The 24,976-nt window shown below is 41.0% G+C and overlaps 1 protein-coding gene and 1 long non-coding RNA gene across 2 annotated transcripts in view; one reads left to right on the forward strand and one right to left on the reverse strand.

The window, feature by feature from the left end:
- The window catches only part of CLYBL (citramalyl-CoA lyase), a 168,604-nt gene that overhangs the window by 29,899 nt on the left and 113,729 nt on the right, over nucleotides 1–24,976 (forward strand). The gene's annotated exons all lie outside the window — the stretch shown is intronic.
- Nucleotides 1,395–20,631, reverse strand: LOC126649599 (uncharacterized). The gene is made up of 4 exons (XR_007631081.1): nucleotides 20,567–20,631; nucleotides 16,589–16,708; nucleotides 3,684–3,821; nucleotides 1,395–2,304 (listed from the first exon to the last, which is right to left on the reverse strand). It is a non-coding gene; the product is annotated as an uncharacterized LOC126649599 (long non-coding RNA).

Genomic DNA, 24,976 nt, shown 5'->3' on the forward strand with positions numbered 1-24,976 from the left:
TTTAATTCTTTCTTGGTGGTGTTTTGACTGTGCAAAGCATTTGGGGTTAAAAGACTTGGTGCAAACAGGCATGAATGTGAGGGAGCTCCTTGTTATGCCTCTCTGTTTAAGTTTTGCGCGTCTAAGCTGAATGCAAGATGGGGAATAATTTCCTCATCAGCCTGTCTCTCCCCTTCGCTTGGAAGGGTGAAGTGGTCAATGGGTTGTATATTTAAACATGAGAAAATTGGTTTTTCAATTTCTGTCTCGACCAGAGAGACTCACTGCGTCTCCTTGTGCAAGCAGTTCCCCATCTGTAAAATGGATCCCCGGGTCCCCGTTTGCACTGATATGCAGCACGAGTAATTAATTAATGTTTGTGCAGCCCTTTGAAAATCCTCAGACAGAAGGTGCTGGAGGGTGCTGTGGGTTGGCCTGGGGCTGAAGAGGCTCACCCCGGAGCCCTGCTGCCGTCAGAGCCCCACGGGGTGAGGATGGGAGCTGGGGGTGCAGAGAGAGCTGCTGGCCAATTCCTTTGCCAGAGATATTTTCCATTTTTTTTCAGGGGAAAACAAATTGGAAAGGGAGTTATCCGTGAGCACGCCTCCCTCACTGCGTGTTGCCTTCTCCTTTCCCAGGAATAACAACAGCTTCATTAGCAAGCTGACAAAAAAAAAAAAAAAAAAAAAAAAAAGAGTGAAGAACGAGAGTTGAAATATTTATCGTAATAACGGTCCGGGTAACGGAGAGACACAACAACTCTTGTCTTTGCCTCATGCAGAAAGTTTTCTCTTTGAAGTGGTTGCTTCTCTCCTCACCCCGCTAGGAGGGAAGGGGGAACAATTGTGGAGATCTAAAGCCAGCCAGGAATGCTGAGCTGATGGCTTTCCTGCCTGCCCCCTGCCCGCACCCCTGCACACATTCCTCTCTGCCCCTGCCCGCACCGTGCCCGAATCCCAACCTGCCCCATCCACATTTCTTCCCCCACCCCCTTCCCTACCCCCTCCAAGCGCGCTGCCTGCCACAGCCCACAGCCCTGCCTGCCTCCCTCCCTCCACACCCCTGCCTGCCCCTGCCTGCATTCCTGCCCGCATCCCTGCTTGCCTCCTTGCCTGAATCCCTGCCCTCATCCCTGCCCGGCCGCTGCCCGTCGAGACTGGCGGCCGGAGCTGCACTTCCCGGCGCGGCCGGAGGGTGTCGCTGCAGCCCCTGCTTTCCCCGCCCGGCGGGGCCGGGGTGCAGGGCGCCCGGGGGGGGTGGGGGGTTACCCCAAAGCGCGGGGTGAGGACCCCCGCCCCACGGAGCGTCCGAAAGCAGACATTTCCATATAGACATATCATGGGTTTACAGGGTCGGATGGTTTGCTTTTGGGTTTTGGTTTGGGGTTTTTTTTGGGGAGGGGGTTGTTTTTTGTTTGGTCTGGGTGTTTTTTTTTGTTTTGTTTACCGAGGGGGTTCTCGAGTTTTCCTCCGCATGGGGAGGATTCCCCTCCTTTTTCCTGAGCGTGGCTGGCGCCCTCCGACTTGCGCTGCCAAACCGGCTGCTCGTGAAGGGCGCGATTCCCGTCTTGCTGCTTTCTTTAGCAGCTATAGAAATGCCACTGGTGACAGCGAAAAAGGGAAATTTTTTTCCCTTTCGATGTGCAGGTTTGCAGGTGTCTGCCTGCCATCGGCAGCGAGGACAAGAAATACTTACACTTGGCTGAAGATCATCAATGCACATGAGCGAGAACTCCCTGTCTGACTTTGACCAGCCAGTGAGATAAAAAAATATTTGTTCTTTTACAAAATATACACTCGAGCCATTTTTATCCCATGAAGTTTCTTACATATCTCACGGGCGCAGTTTCCTCGCAATCCAGGATTATTTTCCTAGAGCATTATGATTTCTCTCTCTCCTTTTCCTTATGAAAAAAATACAAACCAAACCAAACCAAAAAACCCAAACTAAACCAAAGCAACTCTCCCCCCTCCCCCTCAAAGATAATTACTTTAAAACATCTTCCAATGTTATGGGCTATCCACATTTTGCAATGTATTCCCAGTAATTTGCAACTTTTGAAAGCCGGGCATTGTTTCTCTCAGCTTATTGAAATGCACAGATATGTTAAATTGGGGGGGGGGGGAAGGGGGGGAAATCCCAACCCCAATGACTTCTGTTTGGCTACATATGCAAAGAGGGGGCAGCTTGACTCTTCCCTCGGCGTTTGTTAGTCACATCCTCTTGGCCATTGTTTTGCTGTTTGCGCTGGGAATCCAATTTATTTAATGGTAAAGAGCCAAGGCTTGGCGGGTTTTTTTCTTATTCCACTCATTCTGACCTGATCTGAGAAAGAAAAAAAAAAAAATTAGCCGTGCCCAGGGGCAGCCCCCCAAAAAGCTCTAGTCTCCTTGAGGGAGGGATGAGCATGTCCCAAGTGACTGGATACAAAATATACAGGGTTATTGCACCTTCTTAGTAATTTTTTGGTTGTATATTTAATTTTTTATGATCTTAAAACACATGCCGTGGATAGGTGGTGAAAACTTGGCGGTTTGTTTCAGGCGCTGGGCTGCATATACGGTGCTTCTCTCCTTGTAGTAATCCTTGGGAGGTGGTCCCCTGGCTGCTGTAGGTTGCCTGTTTTTGAAAATCCAAGTCCCCCAGAAAAACTGTTTATAGCAACAGGCCTGTTTCCAAAGTCAAGGGGGGAAGGAGGGGGCATCGTTTTCAAATTATTTTTTTTTTTTCGGGGAAACAGAAACAAATAGGTTCCTTTTGAGAAAGGTGTGAGCTGCCTAAATTGAGAAACTGTCCCGCCTTTGAAAGCTCCCAAGTCCCAAAATTATTTTATTAAAAAGGGCATCGAGGACCAAAATTCTGATGTTGTTATGGCAACAGAAATAGTTGGGCGGCAATGTGGGTATCCAGAACATCAAGATTGTAAGAAACCAGCAAAATAAGCACAGCGTTGTATTTGGAAAAACAAACTGAACGGTGGTGGCCAAATCATACACTTCTTTCATTCAGTGTAATCCCCATTTTCATCTGTCCAGCCATGCCGACAGTGCCTTAACGAAGGTGCCAGCAAGTCATTACAGTATTTATTGCCCTGAAATGCGACCTAAGATTTCACTTTATTTTCCCCGTTGACATACTAGAAGGAGAATCTTTCCTTATGTTTTTTATTTACTCCTTCTTCAGTGCCTCCAACTTTTTTTTTTTTTTCCTGCCTTTCTGTAGCGACACGTGCTCCAATCCCTTTTTGTCCCTATGCTCCCTACCTCGCCTGCCACAGGACCGTCGGCAATCCCCCTGTAAAAACAGCCAGACGTACTCCTCTTAAACCTCCGCGATATTAAAATTTCACCATCGCTTTCATTTCGTTCTAGCTGAGGGAGCCCTGAAACCGCAGCCCCGTATCCTCTAGTCTAGAAACAGCCAAACTATTTGGGAAGCTCGCGGGTCTCTACTGTAACACGCTTCAGGGACCTTTTGTATAGCAGCCGAATGAGATGAATTTGCCAAGTTTCAAATTTCAAGGGCAGGAAAGACATTTGTAAGTCGGTGTTTTTGTTATTTTGGAAAAGTTCTGTGATTTGCAGGCTTTTTTTCTTTTTCCTTTTACCTTACTTTTAATAAAAAGGAGATGGAGTGTGACATTAAGCAATTTTACAGCACTAGTAGCTTTGGGATGTAAACAAAGAAAAACGAATCCCGCTTACTTTAAGTCTCAGAAGTTTGCTGTCAGTCGGTCCTAAACTGGGGACTCGATCCTGCGGGACATTATTCAAGCAAAACACGGCTTGAAGTCTCGGAGAGTTGTGTCTGAGTAAGTACTCTGGAATCAGCCCCTCTGCCTGCTGGAAAAGAGAAGTGCTGATTATCTGCTTTTAAAGTTCTTTTCTGCGGTTGCAGACTTCATCCTAAAGCTTTTGATTTGCTTTGAGATTGCCTTGTTAAGGCTCCGTTCTCGATGCACACACTGAACAGCAAAAGAGAAATCAGTGTTTTTTGGGTAAGGCTGGGTTTTTTTCTTTGTTAGATTTTTTTTTTTTTTACTTTAAAAAATCTCCCCCTCCAAAGAAAACAAACCAAAAAAGCCTTTTATTGAAGCATCTGATTTTAATTTGACATTATTTTTGTTTCGAGGTCCCTGAAAAAATTAAAACATATTCCCTTCAATGATTTGAGCTTCAATTTTCAGCATTTTACAATGTAAGATTACTTGACATTATTTAATTGGACATGAGGGTGTAATACAGGAATTTCCGTTATGTGATGGATTAATTGTTTTCCTAATACTTTAAAGGCTGAGATCCAAACATTTTTCCATTCTATTGCAAAATTAACTGCAATAAATCTGTCAGACCCAATTATTCATTTAAAACATTCCACACTGATTAAATCTGCACATTTGCCTGCGTGCAAGAGCGAGCGAGGGAGAGGAGGTGTGCACGGAGGGGGCAGTCCAGGTTTATTCCCTCTCCTTCTCAAAACGGCAATGGTATTAGAAACGAGTCCTTTAAATTTAACCTGGAAAATGTGAATAGCTAAACAGTCTAAAGAGAGGGTGAAGAATATGTGGACACATGTCCCTAAGTCTCCCTGCCATTCCTCCTCCTCGCTGCCAGGTCCGGACACTCAGAAGCGTCACGTTTGGATGTTTGATGCTGTTTGAAAAGATCATATTTTACTTCTAGTGGGGGTGGAGTTCTTGATTTTTTTTGTTTTGGTTTGGTTTTTTCTTTAGTTTGTTGATGTTTTCAAAGTCTCTAAACAAAGTCAGATGTGTTAACAGTCTTATTAACAATGTTAAAATGGAATTAACAGCTTGTGGATACCTCTGGAGTACAATAGAATGTCAGCCTACCCTGCCCCCTTATAAATCGCGTCCCGCTGTCTTTCTTTTGTTTCGTGCCCAATCAGCAAACTAAAGTTTTGTTGAGACAGAAGGGCAGTTCAAGTGTTCCTGCTCCGGCGGAGGGAGGAGCGGCAGTGGGGTTTCTCCCCGGCCCCGGCGAGGCCCCCATGTGAGCGAGCGACTGAGCAGGGACATGGAGCAACCCCCAAACCTGCAGGCAGGGCTTTGCTGACCCGCCTGCCTCCCTGACCTCTGCCGTCCTGTTTTGTCAGTTTAAAAGGCTTTGCCGAGGTTGTAGTTTACTTTTATGGGCCTTTCAGCGCGGCTACAAAAGCTTTTGTTTATTTTAGATGTAGCGCGGTTCAGATTTCTATTAATCTTCATATAATTTCAGTGGCTTTGCTGCTTCCGTAAAGGTTCGTCACCGAAATGATGCCGTGCCTGCTCTGAGGTAGCCAACATCGGCTGGGTAATTACAGCGAGTTCGGGGAATTTCAGAAATAATTTCCCTCTGAGAGTGGAAATTAGCACCAACACATGCTGTTGTTTAACTCGATTTCACCATAATTTGGGTTCACCACTAAGGACAGACTTTTATTTTACCTTTTACTCCCTTAAGTTTTACTTCTTGCATGCAAACTCTTCAGAAGCATTGCCCAGCAGATTTCAGTGTTCAGTGCAAAGCAAGCATTTAATGAGATCTAATTTTTTTCACATGGCTAGAATCATCTCGAGTTAATTTGTACAGAAAATTTATGTAAAACAGGAGACATTCCCCATAAGGAAAATTCTTATGTTTTTTCCTTTATGGTAATTATATTTTTACTCCTTTAACCCAAGAAGCTCCAAGTATTTACAATTTCTCCTAGAAGTGTGGAACACTACAAGGCAGATGTGCACTTCAAGCCCTTTTACTGCTCAAAAATCTGCCAGGCACAGGCAGGTTGCAGTTCACCCAAGAGCTGCCAAACATTCTCAAGCCCAAAGTAGAAAATGCCATCCATTTTTCGGGAGGACTCAGGCCCCGTGTGCTCCTGGCTGGCTCCTCAGGCTGCCCCAGCACTGTCTGTCGCACCCCTCTCCGGCACCCTGGCCCTGCAGCTGCCCACTGGACAGGGATCATGCCCACTGGAGATGCAACTGCCCACTGTGGCACCCAGGCAGTCTCTGTGTCCAAAGCCTGCTATCTGGAGCAATGGTTTTGCCTCTGGCAGCCCGTTGTGCTGTGCCCTCTCTGAAATAATTTGGCCAAGCTGCGCTACACTCTTCCCCTGCGTTCCCCAGGCTTCCCAGTGCTGGTTCCCGCTGTGTCCCCACGTGTGTCCCACAGCCCAAAGCTTTTGCTTTCCCTGGGGGTAGCAGTGGGATGCTTGTTGTCCAGTGTTGGACTGCATCTGGACTGCCTGGCTCTTCTTCCCTCCGTCCCCTCTGATGTGGATTCACCCCCTCAAACCCCAGCCTAAATCCCTGCTGCCCTCCCTTCCTTTCCCTTCCCTTAAGTTTACACAGCTGTTCTGTAAAGGGAGGAGATGATACCAAACACAATGCAAATGGATCAGTAGCCCATGGACCATATGACTTCACTCTGATTGGCATCAAGCATAGCTTGCCCTCACCACCACAACACAATCTGAAAATGTTTACCCTTTCTATGGATCATGTCCCCAAGAAGGTGTGTAGTGATGAGGATTGAGTTCATTATTTTCTTACCTAACTGGCACAAAAACTCTCTCACAGGTGAACTTGTACCAGTTTTGCACATATAAAACCCAATATATGGTCTTAATAATGAAAGAACCAGAGTGATAAAGACTAAATTATAGAGAAATAAAATGTATGTTATTTATAGTATAGCTATATATTATGGAAATATATTAAATATTTTCCTTCAGCTTATTTGAAATGCTCTATGCCTATTTTTGCACTCTAAGGGTTTTACAACACTTCTAAATTCTACAGATAAAAATATATGTTTTCATCTTACTTTAAAGCTGATGAAACTGATAAAACAAAGAAAAATTTGTAAGCATGTGCTGATTTGTTTGTAGAGAAAAAATAAATGCCCATTTTTGGGAAGTGTATTTATTTTTATGCAGCATCTGCTGAGAGAACAAAAACATCTTTTGTCTGACTGCTAGAAAATTCATAAATAGTGTTTATTGAGAAAATATTTGTTGCTGATTGAAATCGTGCATTACAACAATTATGATAGTACTTTGCATTTGTTGTCATCTTCCAAAAACAGGGAGTCTCAAAGGGTCTCAGATAAGCAGTCTCCCAGGAAGGGTTCATAGGAATGTCAAGGTGAGCTGTGTCAGTCACCGTGTGCACCCACTCACCATCAGCCATCCCCATCACCTGGGGCAGAGCCCACCCATCAATCACTGTGCTTCTGTTGTTATGGCTGTAAATGTCATTTATTTCAGTAGCAGATCAACAGCAACGGAGGAGTGCGGAGTAGCAGGGCAATCCTTGCCAGCTCACCTTTACAGGGCCCCAGAGGCCAACCATCGGAGGTGCTGAGACCTTCCCGTGGAGCAGCTTCAATGGAGCAGGGGCTGCTCCCTGCCACTTCCCAGCATCAGGCCCTGGCGTCATTTTGTTGCACAGAAGCTTGCTCTCTCTCATGTGTGATTTTTCCAGATTCCTTAATTTCTGTGGTTATGCAGAGATCGTCTTCCTGCTAGACATCTCCTGAGAGAAGATTTAGGAATAATCACATTTCCCCCTTTTTATTTCTATTCTTTATAATGCGTAGCAAATTCCTGTAGAAGATTTTATGGAAACTGTGCAGCAGTTTGGTATATAGAGCTATATGGAAACTCCTCATATGTATTATAGTCTTGGTGAGCTCTCGGTGGTGCCCGCAGGAGTTTACATGAGTTTTCTGAAAGGAAAGCCCCACAAACTACTCAACAAATTTTTTAAAAAGGGAAATAATAAACAAACTTAATGACATTGATTTAAAAACAGTTTAAAGTGACAATATATTACCTATTTGCTCACCCATTTGGGTCCAAATAACTCTCATGCAAAAATGTATGGCAGAAATTGAAGCATGAGAGCAGGGCCAAAGTGTCACATTATTAATGAAAAAATGTATCCACATATTCAATATTTCAAATGCAAAGAGATCTATTGAAGGTAAAAATCTGAAAAAATCTTTCCAGGATTAAGCCTTCATACAAATGTCTCTATTTGAAAGAAGCTATAATATTATATAGTATGATGATATCTGTTATTTAGGTCTAAAAATACTAAATAGTACTTTTTGGACATATTTCCTGCTGATTCATCTGAAGAGTTTCTTCCAGCTCCTGGAGATAAGCAGGATGGGAAGGAGGACTCAGTTTTAGTGAAAAGTGGCTATGCAAGAGAGGTGGTGGTCACTTGTTGGCTGGAGAAGAGGATGAGTCATAGTCAAACCCCTTGGAGAAGCCCCTTCCCCAAGACCTCAGAAAAGTCCCACAGATGTCCATGGCAATCCGTCCTTCGCCCTTATTTGCAGGAAAAGTGAGCACATGGCTTTGGAGCAGGAGAAGAGTGTGTGGCTTCAATGGGTGCCAATTTTGTGGTTTCATTTCCTTTGGGTGAGCCACCTATGAGCTGGGCCAATGTCAGGGTCAGTGTACATGCCAAGGGCAGAAGCTGCCAAGGATGGAGAGTTCCATCTTTCCTGCAAAGCAAAACGAGGCTCATTGACACAGAAAACACTGTCCTGAGGCCTGGTGCACAAAGGTGCTTGAGAACCAGATGTTGTCCATTCAGTCACCTGCCTGATGCTCATTCAGGTGGAGGGAGGCGCTTGGACCAGACTCCTGGGAACTTCATCAGAGTATTCCTGGAGTTCACTTAAACCCCACCTGGCTCAGCTTTTCTGAGGCAAATAGTTGTGTTCATATTCTGTGCTGGATGATTTATTTATTTCCCTTTCCTATGCCAGGCAAGTTTTATTGAAGACATCCTGCAGGTTAACTAGTTGCAGGTGACTTTAGTTTGTGTGGCTTCTGCCCTTGCAGCAAGGTGGCCAGAGGGAGGTCTCTTGGGAACTGAGGAGGCTGCGTTTAATCCACAGGCAGAGCTGCCATGGGGCGCGTGCAAGTGAGCAGTGCCTTGGGGAAGGAGCTAAGAGAGTTTTTTGGGTGCCAGAAAGGAATTTTGGCTTCCCCAAATCAATGGAAGAGTCTTATCACACTGATTCGTTACTATCACTATATTTTTATGAAAACATACTTGTAGTAGGAAATGCTGTGTCAACTCAAAATGTGTGATCTATATAGGTATACCTATATAGAGATTTTTCCATAGAGGTATAATACATTAAAAATGTATGTAAAAGGCACGAGACATATTTTGAAGATGTAATACCTTTAATTTTATATTCTTTCCTATTGCAAGATGATTTTTAAATTGGGAAACTTGGGAAAACCTTGTAAATGAGGCTGCTGGTTTATTTATTTATTTGTTTCATTTCAGCTGAGACAGATGGGATTCTCGGATCATGCACTGTTAAGCCTTCCTTTGGAATTCGCGCCACTGTGGCCACAGAGCCCAGATGGTGCTTAAATCTGTCATTTTTTAACAACCCGACTTTCTTAATTTTATATCCAAACACATTGAGTATTCGAAGTGATTAATTACTGTCCAGATATGTCTGTGCTGCAGCAATTTACTCGTACGTGCCAAAGATCATTTTGTTTTGGAGTAGGTAGTTTGGTGAGGGCTGAGTGGGTGGCAAGAGACTCACTGGAAAATACTTTATGTTGGAGGCAGCAGAGTGGTGCTCCTTGTATCACCTTCCCACAGCAGTGGCTGGGCAAAAAGTTTCAATAAGTAAAACAGAATTTTGGTGCACGTGGACTTTTTACAGTCTCCGTGAGGAATGCAAATAAGCTTCATTTTCACCGAATCTTCCACTTCACATCAAAAAAGAATTTTTGAATGCATGACAAATACCAGCATTATCCTTTCAGGATCTTATATCCAGACACTAGTGGCATGGCCAAGATTATAATGGCCAGGTATTTGGTAAGAGAAAGCTGAAGGGTTTTTGTCAAGAAGCAGAGCTTGCTCCCAGAGGTTTCAAGAACCAAATGATCAGATTACTGTAATTCTTCAGAATCAGATGTTTCTCTGTGTCTTCTCCTCAGTTTTGCGGAGGCTTTTTAGGTGGTCATTTTTGTGGTGGAGTTTAAATATTGTTTGCAAGTCCGACACTTGCATTAATTTTTATGCTTGCAGCAGGCTGCCATCAGTTCTTCAATTTTGGAAATGAGGGAAAGGCTGATGCTGCATGGTTCATTGCAGCTCTAACTCTAGCTTCACAGTGGACATCAGTATAGCCCATCAAAATCTTTGAACTGCTGCTGCTGCTGTTCCTTTGACCAAGAACCATCAGACAACCACCTGAAGATTATTCTTGGTTGTTGCTGCGTATTGTTTATTTGGTTACTTAGATTTGGTGCAGGTGGAAGTGTAGCTTTCAAAAACCCAGAGAAGTGGGAGCTTCCTCCAACCGAGAATCAACCAGGGTTTCTAGGACTTCCATCCCCTCTGTGAAGGAATTGTATTGCTCGTGGTATGTTTAACACCGGCAGAGCAAATGTCTAACTCTTTCCATTACTGGGGCACACTGGGCAGAGTCAGGCTGTGTCATACCTTCTTCATACAGTCTTTACACCTTGTACAGCCTTAACTGTTAGCACCACTGTTTCATGTTTTACCCACTGTGCACACCACTGCTGAGGACCAGTTCGTGCTCAAGAACAATTTGCACTTACCTAAGGAGTAGAAGTTTAGCAGTGATGAATCTGGGTTCTTCTTAAAAACCTAGAGAAGGGGCTATTCCTCATCATGTGAACACACTTTAAAGAGCCTGAATGTTCCAATTTTTGAATGTACTGTTATTTAACACTCTGCTGTAGAAGGGTTTTGTTCCATGAGTGCTACATCTTCGTATAGACATTTCCCTTGTTAAATTTCAGTAGAATTTAATTACCATTAGTAATTACTGACTGGCGGTCACTGTTGCAAAATTGATAATATTAAAAAGCTAATGTACAGGATTTAAAAAAACACCTTTTAAGCAGGAAGGCACCAAAGCCCAGTGCTGTATCCCAGCACTGCTTCTGGAGCAGTGAACATTACGTCTTCCACATCCCAATTTTCCTCCCATCTTCTAACACAGTCTAGGAGGTCTTAGAGTAATTATATGACGTTGCAGCAATGCTTTGATGTTTGTTTGTGGTTTATGATTTAATAAGGCAGGAGAAGGCTGAGAGGGCTCTGGTTTTTAGAAGGAGAGATTAATTGCTTTCTGGGCAGGGAGTTTGAGTTACTGTGTGTTTCCTCACTCTTTTAGTGGTGATATTGGTGATATTGATATCTAGCATGACATTTTTCGGACAGCCTAAGAGTGCTATAAGTTAGAAAGGAGTATTTCTGTCCTTTTTGATTTGTAATCTACCGTATACTAAGAGCTGCTTACAATGTCACCTTATATAGCACTGAACTGTTCAGTTAATTTTAATGTAAGTTATAAATCTGAAGTTTATATAAAAAAGACTGATAAACCCTTAACCTGAGTCCCAGTATAAAAAAATAACTGCTCTGCATTGCTAGTGCTATATTAGAATTAGCCTGGTTAGTATTTGTTTTCTTTTTTTTTCCTTTGATAAATAATTCATCTTTGTAACAACTCTATAAGCTGTTAATAAAATCAAACCAATCAAATCAAATAAAATCAAATTAGTAAAATCTTAAGCTTCCATTAAAATGGATCCTGGTGGTGTGGTGGGAATTCATTCCTTCACTAAGGAGATTCAGTTCTCTCCTCACCTTGTTCCTGGGTATTATACTAGCTCTGGTAGCCCATTTAGTGCCTGTTCTAAGCATCAGCAGTTAATTCTACACTTTCTAGGTGCCCCTAAAATGTAATAATTGTACTTTGTTAGACAATGAAAGTGACAGTTTGCTGGATTTTTTCACTGTCTTTATTAAATACAAATTTACATCTGTAGCTCCAACTCTATTTTGTCTTTCCTGTATAAAGAAAATGCCTTAAGTTCTGGTCCTGGTTTCCACTCCCTTTATTTCCAGGAAGACATAGAAAATTATGGCACTCCTGGTTTGCACTTTTTAAAATACTTCAGGGCAGTTTCACCTTTGCGGAAATTACTGCTGTTGCCACATTAGTATTGCATGTTTGCTTTTGGAACAGAGATTACTTGGAATATCTTTACAGCATCTTCCTTAAATCTTGTTAGCCACAGAAATACCTGGCACTTCTCACCACCTTCTGACACCTGAGTGTGTCTTCTCCTTGCGGTGTACTCCTCAGGAAATCCAGGGGTTTGATTTGACTACTCAAAATGTAGAAATCCTTTGGATGAATAAAAGTTAAACCAGGCTATCTAAGCAAAACCCCAAAACACAATCAAAAGGATGAAACTCCCAAGATCTTGGTTCTTCTTCACCTTTAAAAACGGTGTACTTCATAGACTCATAGAGTTACAGAATGGTTTGTGGTGGAAGGGACCTCTAGTTCCATCTGGTTCTAACCCTTGCCATGGGCAGGGCACCTTGCGCTAGACCAAGTTGCTCTAAGCCCCATCCAACCCAGTCTTGAACACTTTGAGGGACAGGGCATCCACAGGCTCTCTGGGTAACCTGTCTCAGTGCCTCACCACTCTCACAGTAAAGAATCATCAGATTCATCTGATTTCAAATCTATTGGCTTCTATCTTAATTATTTTTCTATCTTCCAGTGCTGACAGACATTATTCCTAGCAAAATATATGTTTTTAGGCTATGTGGCCATTTTCACCTCCTGTCCTCAATCAGGGCAGGATATAAAGCTTTAATGGAAAAACCTGCGAAAACAATTGCTTTTTTCCGGAATATACTTTTGTGATGGAGTCAACACATGATGAGTTTGGTACCCACTCTTCCTAGGGCTCCTCTCTCCTTTCTCCAGGACCACTTCTTCCTAACACCCCAAATGCTGGACTCTCCAGGATGCTGTTCTAATCATACAAAAAAAGCCGTCTTTCACAAGTGAGTCTTTTTAACCTTTTCCTAATGAGTTCCCAAGTGCTTTTTGGCCACAGATATTAAAGCTTGTGTGTTTGCGATTTCCCTGGCAAGCTGCCGTTCGTAAAAAGGATATAGTGTTTTCTTGGTCCTTTGCCCAAAGTAATTTTGCAAGGAACTGTAAGTGCATTTAGTACATGTCATTCATTGGAGAGAAGTCATTGTAATTGCATTTGATCACAATCAGTTTATGGCTCTTTTATCATGTTTTCATGCTGCATATCTACTCAAACATTACAGCAAAACTTAATGGCTACTGTTTTACTTGTGCATAAAACATTTTATGGCCTTTTTGTGCAGCAGACATTAGGTTTCAATCACCGTTGCCCCATAGAGAGAGAAAAAAGTTGGATGAAGAACTATCAAAAGTCTTTAACTACATAAAATTTTATTTCAGGTCAACTTCCCATAAAAGATATTAAATGTATTTTGTGGTTTATTCTGCACGTTAACAATTCTAGAGGAGCAGCAATATTTTGGGGAAAGCAGTATGAAAGGGGGACGTTAATTCACAGAAGATGTTTTACATTTGGGGTAGTTTTCCTTTATAAAAGGATGGATTTGAATGTGGAAGGGGTGGCTGGAGAGTGCTGCCGACACATACTCGAAGTGGCTTTAAAAGCTCGCTGTTGCCTCCACAAAATTCAGATTTCTGACCTTCTGCTCAGCCTTTTTAATCATTGCTTTAAATTTTTGATGTTCCATTCATAAAACCTAGCACCATTCATGTGCCTTAAATTATAGATTTTGCTGCCTGAGTGCTGCCGAAGTTCCCAGCTGAAAAGTTTAATTAAAAGGGAAACTTTGACATGCTGCTGAGAAGATTAGTTCGCATTAGAGTGTTGAGATAAAAGAAAATTTACTTCTAATCTAATTAACACCAATTAAAAGATGTAAAAGAATTTGCATTGGCCAATTGTTAATTATGCATCAATTTGCCTTTCCTGTGACAAAAAAAGCAAAATGTGACCTGTTTTGTTTTAGGATACCTATAGTGTGATGATATTGCCACAGTCATTTTTCATGTGAATTGGTTAAGATGGTAACACTTTCTTTGCATCAACCCAGTGCTTTGGTTTGTGTTCAAGACTTTAGCGCAGGGTTATTTCAGCTTAATTGGTCTGTAACTTGACAACTGTGTGTAGGGATGATGGCAACACAAACAAAACCTCCAGTTTTACAGAAACCTATTGCTTGCATGTATATGCTTCTTCTCCTTAAGTGTGTGTATGTAATAGCTTGGAGGCATTAGAGGGGCATGCCTGTCCACTTCAAAGTTTGTCTGTGTATTTACACATGCTTATATTTTTCTGATTCATGCTTTTTAGATTATAGCTAGGATTATCTGGTAATAAGTATGGGTTCATTCCACATGCCTTGGCAGTGCTTTTATGCAGGATGTAGTGTTTTGGGAGAATTGGTGTGGTTAGCGAGCTTCTCAATTTTGTTCTAGGTGGAAGGCTGAAAATATTTCATCAGTGTATGGTAGACACTCGCTGCATGCTTAAAATGTTCTTTATTATTTTTATGTGCATTGGCTTTTTTTTTTCTAGTTTTGCTTTTCAACTTTGGAATTTAAATGTGAGATGTTTAGTTCAGCATGAAGAAAGATCCAGGGAAGACTAGGGTCTAGAGAGTAAGTCCTATGAGGAGCAGCTGAGGGAGCTGGGGTTGTTTAGCCTGGAGAAAAGGAGGCCTAGGGGTGACTTTATCACTCTCTACACTTACCTGAAAGGAGATTATAGCCAGGTGGGGGTCAGCCTCTTCTCCCAGGCAACTAGCAATGGGATGAGAGGAAATGGCCTGATGCTGTGTCAGGGGAGATTCAGATTTACCATCAGGAGAAAGTTTTTTGCAGAAAGGGTTGTTAAACATTGGAGTGGGCTGCCCAGGAAGGTGGTGGAGTCACCATGCCTGGAGATGCTCAAGAAATGACTGGACTTCACACTACTCGGTGGTGATGAGTCAAAGATTGTTCTCAATGATCTCAGAGGTCTTTTCCAACTTAAATGATTCTGTGTCATTCTGTGACTGTGCTGTTTGTGTTCTGTTAAGCACTTTTATTTTTATTGAGGTTATTATATTACCAGATGACTTTGTATATAAATATCAATTTTTTGGTAACACCACCAAACAAAGAATTAGCTTATGACTTTGGTTGCTGCTTGTGCCTTCAATAATGTGAAGCCAGATTCAATACAAGTTTCCTGAATTCATGTTTCTTTCATCATCTTTCCTGGTGCTTTCACTCCTTGTCTATCCGTACAGCTGATAGTGTAGATACAGTTTGCCTTCAGTGTGGCAGATCTAATGGGCTTATGAGGATGTCAAAGCTCTAAGCAGAAAGAAGGTTGTGTATTTCCAGTAACCAGCTACAAAGGAGAGAAGATGCACGCTGAGGTCTGAAAGAGCAGTTATGTCAACCAATCGAGGAAAGAAATATGGAAATGGAGTTTTATGGCCACATTGTAAATTACGGGGACAAAGGAGAACAGAGAAAGTGTGAAGGGGAACAGAAATATTTGTGTTACAGTATTGCTTGCAATCAAGTACTATAGAGTTGCAACAATGTCTTAATTAAGAATTGCCCTGAATTCGATCACCATATTCAAAAACATAAGTAACTCTTTACCACTGTAAACATGTATCAAGTAGCTCTTCTCTATGTCTTCGTGTTATACCTTGCTGAGCTCTTCTTTATGCTTTATATTGCCTTTTGTGAAAAGCATCACAAAGGTTCTTTCTAAAGAAAACAAACCAGAAGCTAGAACATTAGGAGTATATTATATATTTGACCAATCACTTTTATAAAGTCTGATGCAAGTCTTTAATCTCAGATCCTTGGAGAATGCTTTAGTTTTTAATATTTCTATGACCTTCTCTGGGGGACTGAAAAATTACTTTGAAGTATTAAAGTGGTGCATGGAGTTTTAGCTGTGTGATTCCCATTAAAGTCAGTAGGAGCCAGGTAGCTAAAACTCAACACAACTATGAAAACACACTCCTTGTGCAGTGTTAAGTAGTAAAGCAATTCTGTGACATGGCAGTGACATTTTACTGCATTTGCTGGCTTTATAGATCCACTCAAGGCTTGTATTTTTACTGGAGTTTAACTGTTCAGTGAAAATAGTAAAGAATTATTCAAAAGCAGGTGTAGGCTATTCCTCTAAAAGGCACAGCTGTTGGGGAAAGCTGGAAAATTACCTATATTTTTAATGTAAAATGGCAACATCTGTTTTGCAAACTCTGAGCTCGTCACCTGCAGACTGGCCATACTGTAAGCATTTGTTTGAGGTGCCTGAAACTATTTTACATACTCTCAGCCCAGGGCCAAAATCAGCCCTTGGTAACCCATGATGCTGGCAGGTGATGGGGATTTCTCAGCTCAGCCATGCTCCTGTCAATGAGAAAGATGAACCAGTGCTTCACAGAGGTAGGGCAAAGCAACCATCCAGAAGAGAAGCTTGATCTAATTAATACAGTTTCTTTTTGAAATATCTCTACATTTGTCTATATGTGTTTATGAATTTTAATTTACACCAATGTGAGAAAGAAGAAATCAGCTGTTTGGTTCACCTTGCCTAAAATCAGAAAGGAGGATTTAAAGATTCCAAATTTTGCATTTCACAGAAACGTTCAGTAGCCATCTGGACAACCTTCTAATGACATTCCTACCTGGGCCTGCCGTGTCCTCATAAGCAAGGACCAGAGCTTTCTTCTAGTGCTGCTGTCTGGTATGTGCTCCTCCCTACAGTAGTAGCTCACATGTGTAGCTTCTGAGAGGAGTCCTCCAAGCTGCAAGAGATGAGTAGATGAGGCGTCAGTCATAAAAGGTTCTCAAGGAAATAAACTTAAAGCTATCCTATCTGTTTCATAGGCAGCACTGAAAAATCCAAATCAATTACTCCAGAGTATTGGGACCTGAGTTCATCACTGATATGACACAGCCTACAATACTCAAAAGATAAATCTAGACATTAATATCTGACTACAGCTTCTTGATATGGCCAATGATATGCAGACATTTACATTTTCACAAAAAAATTGACTCAAAGCACAAACTGCAGAGATAAAAATTCCATATCAAAGAGGAGTTCTGCAACATTTCTCTTTTGAAACAGGGCGCTGCATTTAGAAGTCATAGTGTTGACTTCCTTGGGTCCATCATTTATATGAAACAGATGTTCTGAGCTTCCTTGGGTTCTTTTTAAATACCATTTTCAAACCTTTTGAGAATACCATAGTGATGAAATACTGACCTATACCATAGGATACAGGCACAAGGCCAAGCACTTAGTTTTCCTGCTCTGCTACCCCATGCATGTTTATACTGACCTGTTGGGAAATGTATAGTGATATTTATTGCTACATGACAATAGAGAGTAACTCTTCTCATATGGTTAATGCAAAATTACGTTTCTGAAATTTTTAAACAACGCAGTGCATGAGTGTGCATCTGTATTTGCATATTTAATTCAATTACTAGAAAAATCTTGCCTTTGATTTGCAAAAGATAGCAAACATCTGAAAAACAAAAGAAATAATAGTATCATTACATTAGCTTTATTAGACTTTTCAGGCCTACAGATGTAAATAGAATATGATTTTATTTAATAGATTATTGTTTTATTATTCATTTCTCTTTAATTGAGAAATTTTTTATAATATGCAGAGACTGAATTGAATTTTCATTACGTACCTATTCAGGGACCAGTCCAAACGATTCTTTAAGCAGTTTAGGAAAAAAAAATGCTCATTGAAGACTTGTGAAGTCGTGTGAGAATATGCATTAAATGCTTATCTCTCCTGTGGGTATGTAGGTATCAGCTACTTGGTTTACTGTGTGAGGTTTAATGCTTTTCTTCTAATTTCTAATGAACTTTACCACCAGACTACTTGATCATGACTAAGCCTATGAACAATGCAAATGGAATTGCCCCCTGATGGTGAGGAATGGGGCCCAGATGGCCCTTAAAAGGTGATAATTAGGAAATATAGCATATCTGAGTAGCTAGAAAGAGAGAAATTTGTTGAAGACAGTCAATCTGTTTGAAGCAATGGTCTTTCCCTTAATTATATAGATTTTCATTTAAGGCTGCTTTCAAGTAAATTTTCCCAGAAAATTTTATTTGCAACTGGAAACTAGAAACCACTGATTCTGCTTCTCCCTGTTTTAAATTCTCCATGGAAACTTTTCGAGTTGTCTTCAAAATAAGAGTGACAGGCTGGCTGTATATGTTGTCACAGTATTTTGGGTTGTAGGTACCCTTCTGCTGTGAAATGGCAGCAAAATGAGAAGCACCAGAGATACAGATATTGTTACATTGTAAAACATATATATTACCAGAATTCAACTGTAAATTCTGCTTGATGAGGATCTGTTTGCTTCTAGAAAGATTTGTCACCGTTCTGAGCATTTCTTTGCCTTTTCAGGGTTTCATGAAAGCTCAGATTTTTATTTCTCTATTTAACTTTATAACTTTATTAGAACACTGTAATTTGGAAATATATTGTTGCTTTATATTATAGATCAGATGGTAATGAAATAGTACACAGTTCATTTAAGGCTTTCCATTGTAGCTCTCACTTTACAGCTGCCTTATGAAATGAGGTTTTATGTTGATTGCATTTGCTGTGTTGTGAGAAAATAGCCTGTGGGGAAGGGACATCCTTCTGAGAGGATGTTACAGGGTTAAAAAACAAGTTACTGGTAAATCCACTACTATTAATTTTGTAAATTCAGTAAACTGTGTCCCTGAGAGTTACATGACACATATCGGAGTTTCAGACAACAGGTAGATAGATGTAAAGGAAGAGCCATATCACAGGTATTAGTTTTTTGAATATGAAATTTTGACTTGAATTCGAGTGTTGAACACAAGCCTGTGACAAGTATTTAGCAGTAAAATCTGTTGTGGTAGCCTGCTTGCCTCAAGCTTACGTCATGATTCACCGTGTCAGAAGTAATTCTCCAAAACACAGGTTTGAAGCCTCGTGGACTGTGTTTTATTTCTGTGAGAGAGGATAGACTTGCTGACAGACTAGGGAAGGTCCTCCAGGAGGATTTTTTGTCCCATAAAATATTTAATTTTGTCTCATATTCTGTCTTTTAGGAGACAGTACAATGTTCTTACCCTGTCACATTGAAATGAAAATATAGGGCTCAGCAGTCACTGTATTGCCTGAGCCCAAAAGTGCTCTGATTGTCATTGTCTGTGTTAACCTCCACCTTATGTTATGTATTGTCCTCAGTTTCTAAATGCATTTTCCTCAACTTCTCCTTGGCTGGATTGGGATCATTAAAAGGTCAAGTTTCCAGATCTTTAAATATCAATGCATTACTGGTTTCTCTTCTGCTTGACCATCATCTTCTTGCTAGGAACCAAAATCTAGTGCTAAAGGAAAGCCAGCCTATTGAGAGGGAAGCTACAGGAAAATGGTTTTTTCCATAATTTCTTTTGATTTTCTTTCTTCCAAGTCTGAGGTACTCTAGTGAATAGGATGATACCTATTTAGTTGTTGCTTCTGTGTCTAGAAGTCTTATTGCAGAAAGTAAAAATATTTTCAGGACTTTGAATACACTTATAACATCTTGTTTGATGATGCAAATAATATTAAATGCTAGTATTAATATGATGTGTAATTAAAATGTAGTCTTTTTTGTCAGTTTGCTATAGATTGATCTGACATTATTGTCATGTATCTGTACATTGCTCCTCAGGCAGATAGTGATCTGTCCAATAATTTTTTTTTGTTAATAGTTGTTTTAGTTAAGAGTTAAGAGTTTTGAAGCATGAAAGCAAAGTTTATGAAATTCTCACATTTTTAGGAGAGTTTTAAAACTATTATGTATTACATAGAAAAAATCTAAATTGTTAAGAATAGCTCTGGCTGACAGTATTTAAATTCAAATTAGTATAATTTTAGGAGACGTGTGACTACTGAAGTGCCAAAAAACTACCAGCTGTAAGTGTGTGTGGGGGCGGAAATAGTAAATAAACACAGCAGATTTTATCCTCCCCACCTCACATATCACAGCATACTGTAAATAAAAATGTCATTTCAGCAAGGCCTGTGGGATTCACCATGTGCCTGATTCAGGAGTGGTCCAGACACAGACCCCACCAATCAGCATCCATGTCTACAGCCAGATCCAGCATGCAAGTGAGAGCAGTCACTGTGAGAATTGTCTGTGGCCCTTGCATAATTTCGATGATTTTCTGAGTATTGGAATATCACTGCATATTTGGATAAAAGTAGTGTAGCACACACACAAAAGAGGGTGTTGTTCTTGATTGTGAGTTTTCCTCATGCTCAGCTTTACGCCCATCTGAAGCAACAAGCGCATCCAAGTGGATGGAGTTAAAGGTGTATAAAGAGAAAGCAAAAGAAACAAACAGTTGATGTTTGTACATAAGAAGCAGTTTGCCTGTTCATCACTTCCAGAAGTGACTTTCCATTTGTCAAGTCATGTGGTTTCCTTCCAGCAGGCTCCCACCTTTCCTTCCTTCTGTGCTGCCTACTCCAGGAGGCTGTGCTCCCTTCCCTGCCACAAGAGAAGGCTTTGCTGCCACCCCATTGTATCTCCCAAGTCTCCCATGCACTGCATTTCTATTTGTTCTGTCTGTTTTTAGCCAAATAAGCAAATCTTACCTGCTAGGCATGATGCCACTGCTTCCCAGTGTTTCTGTAGGGTCAAGATTTTGGGTTCCCTTCTGCTTTGAATGGAATAGTTGGGGTTATTCTGCTGCTATTTTGCAGTTGGTTTTAAAAAAAAAAAAAAAATACTCTTACTGCCATTAATGTTGTATGTTATTCAAAAAGTGGTTGTAGTCTCTCTATCCATCCCAGCCTACCAAAAACCTTCCAGAACATTCCAGATTCTGTCATTTTACAGGTAATTTATCACAAGGTTAATTTTACATAGCAGGAAGGAGAAGTCAGTGGTGGAGGGTTACTGCACGGCATTCTGATGCAATTCAGTGTGCTTGCTCTGTTTATTATAATTGATTGGGAATGGTTAAAGTACCTAACAGCTGCCTACTATATTGTGCTGATATTTATATGGTACTTTTATATTCTGTCTGAAACCATAAGCACAAAGGGTTTCTAAAGAATTAATATAAAACTTGCTTGTAAAATTCCACGGTTTATAGCACAATTCGTTTGGTGCAGACCTGTTTGGTTTATGTGGGTGGATGCTACTTAACTCAGGGCGATCCTTTTCCTTGTTTCTCTCAGATAGAAAAACTCCATGTTTTGAAAAGCTTAAAACCTTTTATCTGACTGAGACAAGCCTAACATCTCTTCGTAAGGAATTATTTCTGAAGTAGGTGACAGGTATACATGCAAGATTAATGTGGCATAGATATCCCGAAGTACATTAAGTCACTTGGATAACCAGTGGCCACTTTTCCCTAGCACTTGAAACCTTTTGTTTAGGATTAACTCTTTAGTAGCTTGCTTTTTACCCCTTTCAAACAGACAGCCTATGGCTTGATCTAGGCCATGATACCAGTGCAAACTTGCTCAGGACCATCTTTTCCCTTTATCCAGTGACCACATTTGCCACAAGATGGGCCTCTTCTGATACTTTCTTCAGAGCTGAATTTATAGTTTCATGAGTTTTACACCTAACCTGGGGTTTGTGTCTCCTGGTTTCTTGCTCTGGTTGGGGTAAACCATAAGCCCTTTTCCTCCTAAGCCTGTGACCACTGGAAGGCTTTGTACCACCTTCATCCAGCTGTGCTGACCTGTCAGTGAAGGAGCATAATAAGCTGGGGGAAAATTTACAGCTCTTTCTAGTTGTTGGTAAATACTTGCTCTGGAGCCTCTTCCACTACTCCTGTGGTTGCTTCTCCAGTTTCAATGACTTCCTGGGAGTCACTGTATTTCAGTCCCCTAAATAACATTATTCTAATACTGCCTGCGTATCTTCTGATTAACTCAACTGGGAGCATGCGAAAGCTGAGCTGGTTGGGATAAACTGAAGGGACTGGGAGAAAGAGAGCAAGTTATTAGTCCCAAGTCAGTGGCTTTGCTAAGGACAAAGGAGAAGTGATGTGAATTTTTTCCAAGTCCTTTCTGACTGCAGATGGTGGTGAGACTGTCCTGGACATCTCCACCTCCCAGAAGACTGGTCTTTCCCCAACCCATAGCGTCTTGGGACTTACCTTCAGACTTGGTGTTTGACTGTGGAAGAACACCTTGCAACTGGTGGGCCAGCCCTGTCCCATGACAAACTGAACATGGCTGGAAAGGAAGTTTTCTTGGAGCAGTGTTAGCTGAGTATTGCACTGAGCATTAGTCCTATCTGATGCTATAAACTCACTCAGTTGCCTTGCTTTGGTGTTATGCCTGCTGGGGCACTTGAGTCTCTAATTCCCTCCCTGAATGAGGTTTCAATGAACTTGCACCTGAAACATTAAAACCCTCAAAGTTTTAACATGTGTGGCAATAATGCTAAGAGTATTCTGGTTTTGAACTGTGTGGTTCCCACATTTCCAGACTTTTCTGTGCAGTCAGACGGCCTTGAGATTTACCATCTTTTAAAAGTTGTCATGTAGGTCTGTGACTCTCAGAAAGTCAGGGTGAACAAAAGACAGCATACCATGTTTTATAATGCTGATAAATCCCGAGGGCACAGTTAGCATACTGAATGTTAACAAAAATGAGAAGAGGCAAATGCCTCCATGAGTGTGGCTATTTGTGCCCATTTTTTTTCATGGGCTGGATTTAGCTTTAACGAATGCATCAGTGTGGCAGGAGCATCAGAGGCACTCCCTGCTTCTTCCCACCCTTCCCACCCCTGGTCCGGATGTTATTACACAATGTTAAGCATATTCTTTCCTGGGCATTTGCAAAAGAATAGGAAGATTACCTTATTTTCATGTCTATAGCCTGCATCACAGATAACTTGTTAGAAGTACTTATACTTGAAAATAAGGCTGTGGTTAATCTGCATCCGCAGAAAAACCTGTATTAAATAAAGAGTCAGAAGCAGAGTGGGATTAGAGAGAGAAAAAACTAATTGGTCACACAGAAGAAGCTCTTGGGCCACTGGAAGAAGAGTAAACTCCCCATCACATGCATTCTCCTTATTTTGTTTCAATTTGTATTTGAACAGTTAAATTATGGATTGTATATATGAAAAGAGTAAACTAGGAATTTGTGGTTTGGGAAAGGAGCAAAGCTGCCTGCTTTAACACTGTGCTTAGTAGTGGGATATAAGGAAGTGGCCTTCACTTTGCAAAGCAGTTTTGAGTTCAGGTAGCTAATATACATCTGCTGAGCTCAGGTAAAAACACAGTGAAGAGGAGGCACTTCGGTTTTGTTCTGAGGTCATACCCTGACTCTACATGGAGTTAACCTTCTGACAAAAATGAAGTACCTAGTTTCCAGTGTCATCCTACCTGCCAATATCTGCCATGGACAAGTTATTTCAGTGGGGGGAAAAAAAAAAAAAAAAGCAAGCTGCTTTTTTATCAGGGAGAAGCCTGAGGTGATGGAATCCTCAGCCTTACAAAAATATAAATGACCAGGCTTTGATTCCTGCAGCAGGTTTAAGGCTGATTATTTTAAGAACCGTTGAAACCTGAAGCCGCAGCCCTCTGATTACAGTCCTAGTCTGTATTTGTCATAGTGCAGTAATGATTTCTAACATCTATTTTAGTTTGGATTTAGAAGAGAGAGGCAACCTACACTGAAGTGTATTACCATGCTCTGACTTGTGAGCATTGTGTAGGAGGTTTAAGTCAGATTATTTTAAGAACTCAACAAGCCTGAAACAGCATTTTTATGATTATAGCTTTTTCCCCCCCATCCTTTCCACCCGGAGCAGTAGTGAATTCTAACATCTCTTTTAGCTGGCTTTAGAGCAGAGCCAGCCTACACTGAATTGGCCTCTTTTGATGCTACAGTATTGACTGAGGGGAGGGACAGATGGAACAAAAATCCTAATTGCCCAAACTTACAATAGGTTCCCAGCAGCAGCCATCACAAAAGAAATGTTAATGCAGCAAAAGGTAAATGGAAGGAAGCTAAACCCAACTTGCAGACAATTCAAAACCTACATCAATTTATTTTAAACTGCTTCCTGCAGTTTGTGAACACCTTTCTTGTCATAGTAGAATTGTATTTGTTTTTACATTAGTCACTGCTCTGCAGAAGTCTTATCATGCTTCTGCAATTTGTAAAGTAACTGGAAAATTCCATCTTGGGATGAGGAACAAATGACTTCCTATGGTCCGGGCCAACTCTGTTGAAGTTATTTGTTGCAAATGGTCAACTTGCCCTGCGTACTCTTCACAGCTGCAGCTGAACACTATCTTTTCTAGCAGTGAGACATGAGGGTATCTGCAAGCACGACAGATGGCAGCAGAATTTTGATGTTTCAGCCTCAAAATGAGGGGGCAAAATGTCATTACTCATCCATCCATCCGTCCGTCCATCTCACAACAATTTTGTTAACGTGTCATTCATCGCATTTATATCTGCCATGTTTTCTGTTCCATTTCCATTTTCTGATTCCCTTACCTATATGTCTGCCTTTTAAAATGTAGCTCCTGAGTATGATGTTAAAATTAATTAACAGCATGCTGTAAACTGAAGAGTGCATTGCAAGAAACCTGTGTCCCTGATCCATGCCATGAAAAGCTCGCCCTCATTAAACAGATTTTAAGAGTTAGTGTCTTTGGCTGACCATCACTAAACTTTTCTAATAATGGGCACAGCCAAGGATCATTTTGCCAGTTCTTAGACTTCCAAAATAGGCATTAATTCAAGATACAACTTTAACATGCTTTTAGCCAGTGTTAAGAATCTGTAATGACAGAGCAAGCCCTCTTATGTTAGACCAAAACTTTGCTATTTGGGAAAATTATGTATTCTCTAAAGAGACATCAGTCGTAAGTAATTAATATCTAATTTTCTAGCTTTTGTTTGGGATGATTTTCATAGACTGTTTGGAGTCCATGGTTCTACAGCTGATGGATACCTGCAGTTACACTCTCAGGAGAAGCAAATACAACTGTCTTTTAAAATTAAAGTACGGTGGGAACTGGT

This window comes from Myiozetetes cayanensis, unplaced genomic scaffold (assembly GCF_022539395.1).
Source record: "Myiozetetes cayanensis isolate MyiCay16 unplaced genomic scaffold, myiCay2020 scf5-8, whole genome shotgun sequence".
NCBI lineage: Eukaryota > Metazoa > Chordata > Aves > Passeriformes > Tyrannidae > Myiozetetes > Myiozetetes cayanensis.